We start from the raw sequence: 5,157 nt of genomic DNA, 5'->3' as shown, positions 1-5,157 counted from the left end.
TCCATCTCACAAGGTTAGAGTGTTTTCCTTCCTTTCCTCTTATGCCTCCATGCCTGGCATAGAGAAATAATTTGAGAGATGTTTACTGAATAAACTTCACATTTGTCCAGAGACAGCACTGAGTCTTCAGGTAAAATGTCAACTTATTAACTTATTATCACCTAAACACTGCGCAGCTATGGGTGCGTGCTCAGTAGTGACTGACTCTTTGTGACTCCATGGACCTTAGCCCACCAGGCTCCTCTTTCTAAGGGATTTCCCAGTCAAGAATACTGGAGTGGGTAGCCATGTCCTCCTCCAGGGGATCTTCCCAACTTAGGGATCAAACCTGCATCTCCTGCATCTCTTGCATTGGACAGCGGATGATTCCTTACCACTGGGCCACCTGGGAATCCCTCTCACCTAAAGGTTCTCTCTCCAAAGCTGAAAGATAGATCCAGAGTACATCGATTGGAATGTTACCTAGATGTCTAGCTCCTGGCTTATCCTTTCATCGTTTGTAATTCTAGGACCTCCCTTGAACACTGTGTTTCCCAAAACAGGAGATAGACCCACAGGCAACAGACAGGGCAGCTGCTGCTTCACTGAGAGATTGGCTTCCTTCCCATCTGGGATCCCACAGTCCTCATTGCTAGGATTTGGAAAAGAAGTTTTCCAGGTAATTTAAATGTACATGGAACTACCCAGGCAAGAGTACTGGAGTGGGTTGCCATTTCCTTCTCCAAGGAATATAAATGCTCCACACCTCAAAACTCTCACCCACACCGTAAACCTGGGATCTCAAGGACCAGCTTCTATCTAAGAGGGAAAAAAAGATGGACAGAAATCCCAGCTTCTTCCACTCCCTCCCCAAAGTCTCTGGAAACAGCAACTTTGGCCTGTGTCCCTTTGATTATAATTTATTTTAGTTCACTGTTTAGCAGAGACAACAGAACACCACATACAAATCTTGGACTATCCTTAGCCCTTCATTCCGAGATGGAAATGAATTTTACTTCACTCTCTCACACTGCAGCCTGCAAGTAGAAGCAAGGGCTCTATTACAAGAAAGAGTAGGAAAGTAAGGGTGACTCTCCAAGAAGCTCTGCGGTAAAACAGCCAAGTGAGCGGGACCCAGGGCTCCATAATATAACACACAACTATAGCAGGAGATAACTCTTGTCCTCTGACTGGTCATAGCACGAAGCTTCCGGTCTTCTGCTGTGATACGATTGCTGGTAACAGAAAAACAGTAGTTCTGTTAATTTCCTTTAATTTCAATTTGCCTGTTTTCCTAAGTCACCAACACCACAGCCTTTTCTCCTCTTTACCTGGAAAATGCCTACTGCCCTTCCCTGCACTTTCTTGAACCCTTACTCTGTAGTTCCCCTAAACTCAGAACCTGGAATGGAGCACTGCCCAACAGAAATACAATACTAGACACACATGTAATTTTACATTTTTAACCACTGCATTAAAAAAAAAAAACTAAAAGGAATCAAGTGAACCTAATTTTAATAGTACATTTTATTCAACCCGATATATATATGTAACTATGGCCATACCACCCTGAACATGCCAGATGGCATCTGATCTCAGAAGCTAAGAAGGGTCGGGCCTGATTAATACTTGGATAGGAGACCACCTGGGAATACCTGGTGCTATAGGCTTGAAGAAGGAAATGGAAACCCACTCCAGTATTCTTGCCTGGGAAATCCCATGGACAGAGGAGCCTGGCGGGCTACAGTCCATGGTGTCACAAAGAGTCAGACACAACTTGGCAACTAAACACATAAATCTAAATGTGTGTGTGTGTGTGTGTGTGTGTGTGTGTGTGTTTACAGGCACGCAGGCACACCCAACCTGAGTTGTGTCTGACTCTTTAGGACCCCATGAATTGTAGCTCACCAGGCTCCTCTGTCCATGGGATTTTCCAGGCAAGAATACTGGAGTGGGTTGTCATTTCCTTCTCCAGTGGATTGTTCCTGACCCAGGGATCAAACCCACATCTCTTGCATCTCCTGTGTTAGCAGGCAGGTTCTTTACCAGCTGAGCCACATGTCTTACCCATATATCTAAATATATGTATCCAGGGAAAGTCGCTCAGTCGTGTCTGACTATTTGTGACCCCATGGACTGACTGTAGCCCACCAGGCTCCTCTGTCCATGGAATTCTCCAGGCAAGAATACTGGAGTGGGAAACCATTCCCTTCTCCAGGGGATCTTCCCAACCCAGGGATTGAACCCAGGTCTCCAGCATTGCAGGTGGATTCTTTACCATCTTAGCCACCAGGGAATAGTATCAGTTCAATGTGGAATCAACATTTTTAAAATATTAATGAGATATTTTCATTCTATTTTTTCATTGTGCAACACAAAGTATCTTCTACTCTTTGGACACAAATCAATCCAGACTGGCCACATTTCAAGTGCTCAGTAGCCACCTGTGGCTGATGAATGCTGAACTGACAGTACAGCCTAATATAACAGCTCACACACTGCAGTCTAATTCTGTGTTGACACATTCATCTGCCCCCTTAGCATGCTGGACCTTAAAAACAGGACCATTAACAGTGACTGACTCATAGCAGCTGTATAATAACTCCTTGTGGATGATTGACTGGATTAATAAACCACTGTCACCACTGACCACTGGTAAAATCAGCTCTGCTGAAGAAGGGAAGGAGAAGGGGATGTGTTTGGACTTAGCAATTTTGAGTTAAAAGCTACTATGAGATTCTTGGATTATGATGCTCAGAAATATCTCAAAGATAGAGATGGGAGCTGAGAAAGAAAAGGATGAAAAATTAAAGTGATAAAGGCTAAAAATAAAAAATAAAAAAAAATAAAGTGATGAAGGCATGATTTGTGAAGGTTTTCTTTACCGCAGAGAGAATAAACACACCCATCCATTTCACATGAAAATGCTGTGGACCATTTCTCAGAAAAGTCACAATGGCATTGAAAAAAATAATAATAATCCTAGTGTGTAAATGAGCTATTTCCCTCCTGTGTTAGTTATCTGAAGTAAGTCCTAGATAAGATGGAAATGGAGATGGGATCCATGTGCAAAGTCTTCCTATGCAGGAGGATTCCCTACCTCTGCTGAGTCCATTCGCTTCATTCTCTTCCTCTTACCCATTTCTCCAAATGATCAATACTTTCCCTGATGGCTCAGATAGTAAAGAATCTGCCTGCAATGCAGAAGACCCGGGCTCAATCCCTGTATCAGGTAATCCCCTGGAGAAGGAAATGGCAACCCACTCCAGTACTGTTGCCTGGGAAATCCCATGGACAGAGGAGCCTGGAGGGCTACAGTCCAAGGGGTCTCAAGGCGTCGGACATGACTGAGTGATTAACACTTTCTTTCACTTTCAAACAGTAAAGAAGTCTCTTGGCTGCTGCTGCTGCTGCTAAGTCACTTCAGTCACGTCCGACTCTGTGCGACCCCATAGATGGCAGCCCACCAGGCTCTCCCGTCCCTGGGATTCTCCAGGCAAGAACATTGGAGTGGGTTGACATTTCCTTCTCCAATGCATGAAAGTGAAAAGTGAAAGTGAAGTCGCTCAGTCATGTCCGACTCTTAGCAACCCCATGACTGCAGCCTACGAGACTCCTCCATCCATGGGATTTGCCAGGCGAGAGTACTGGAGTGGGTTGCCATTGCCTTCTCCGAGTCTCTTGGCAAACTCCCTCATATTAGAGCAGTGCTTCTCAAAATCTTTTTTTAGAGCAGTGCATATACATTGGCCAAGGATCTTGTTATAAAATGTGGGTTCTGACTCAGTAAGTCTGGGATGGAGCCTGAGATTCTACTTTGCTGATGTGTTCCAGGGGATAATAATGCTGCTAGCCCATGGACCACACCTCGAGTAGCCAGGCATTAGGGGTTAGAGACTTTATCCAGGTTTGAATTTTGATTTCCATAAAAGAATCCCAGAAAGCACTTTTTCCTACAAGAATACAAGAAATTTCAGGGATTGGATAGGGCCAATAAAACCTCCCCCGAATCCTGCAAACAACCCCACAAAAGCAGCTCTGCTGAATATCCCTGCTGGTCCAGTGGTTAAGAATCCACCTGCCAATGCAGGGGGCATGAATTTAATCCCCAGTGTGGGAGGATTTCACATGCAGGAAGGGCAACTAAATCCATGTGCCACAACTACTGAATCCCGCCGCAACTACTGAGCCCACACACCCCAGAGCCTGGGCTTTGCAGCAAGAGAAACCACCACAATGAGAAGCCCACACACCACAGCTAGAAAGTAGCCCCCGCTCGCCACACTAGAGAAAACCCACACATAGCAACGAAGAACCAGTACAGTCAAAAATAAGATTAAAAAAACAAATTTAAAAAAGAATAAGTGCTCCGCTTATAGGTAAAGCTATCTAATTAATAGGTGGTAGTTGTGATATGTAGACTTGAAATGGGTATGTTTTGTTATATGTAAATTATACCTCCGTAAAACTGATCTAAGGGCTTCCCTGGTGGCTCAGTAGTAAAGAATCTACCTGCCAGTGCAGGAGACATGGGTTCAATCTCTGGGTCAGGAATATCTCCTGGAGAAGGAAATGGCATCCCACTCCAGTATTCTTGCCTGGGAAATCCCTTGGGTAGAAGAGTCTAGTGAGCTACAGTCCAAGGTGTCACAAAGCGTCAGACACAACACAGTGACTGATCAACAACATTTGTGATACAATACAGTTCTTGCAGGAATTAAGAGTGGATTTTAATCCCATCTGTTACACTTATTGGCTATGTGATTTTGTGAATTTTCCTTTGCTTCTATGAATCTAAGTTTCCTTATCTCTGAGATAGATATAATATCACATAACTCTCAGGAGTTCTTTGAATTCAAATAAAATAGCATATATGACATTGCCTGACATATGTTAGAGGCTTAGTAAATGCTCACTAAATCTCAATCAAAATATTTTCCAGTTACCATAAGAGGGTAGCACTGGAATAAACCTGAAAGGAGGAGAAAAAAATTATTCCAGAGACATATGCTTGCTTTTAGGTTGAGTAAAGCTCAGTGGTTAGAATACTTATCTTCAACTAAATGCATCCCCCTGTATAAAAGCAATGCAAATACATTCCAAGCAAATGTCTTCAGGGAAAGGGCATAATTTCATCTTTACCTATTTTCATATTTCTTTACAGTTGCCATGAGAGTA

The 5,157-nt window shown here is 43.5% G+C and overlaps 1 pseudogene; it reads left to right on the top strand.

Moving 5' to 3' along the window:
• The first annotated feature begins 1,530 nt into the window (after positions 1–1,530).
• Positions 1,531–1,649, top strand: LOC112578296 (annotated as a pseudogene).
• Positions 1,650–5,157: the final 3,508 nt, after the last annotated feature.

Source organism: Bubalus bubalis, chromosome 12, assembly GCF_019923935.1.
Source record: "Bubalus bubalis isolate 160015118507 breed Murrah chromosome 12, NDDB_SH_1, whole genome shotgun sequence".
Classification (NCBI taxonomy): Eukaryota; Metazoa; Chordata; class Mammalia; order Artiodactyla; family Bovidae; genus Bubalus; species Bubalus bubalis.
Note: the sequence above shows the minus strand (reverse complement) of the source record. Positions and strands in the feature narration are given on the sequence as shown.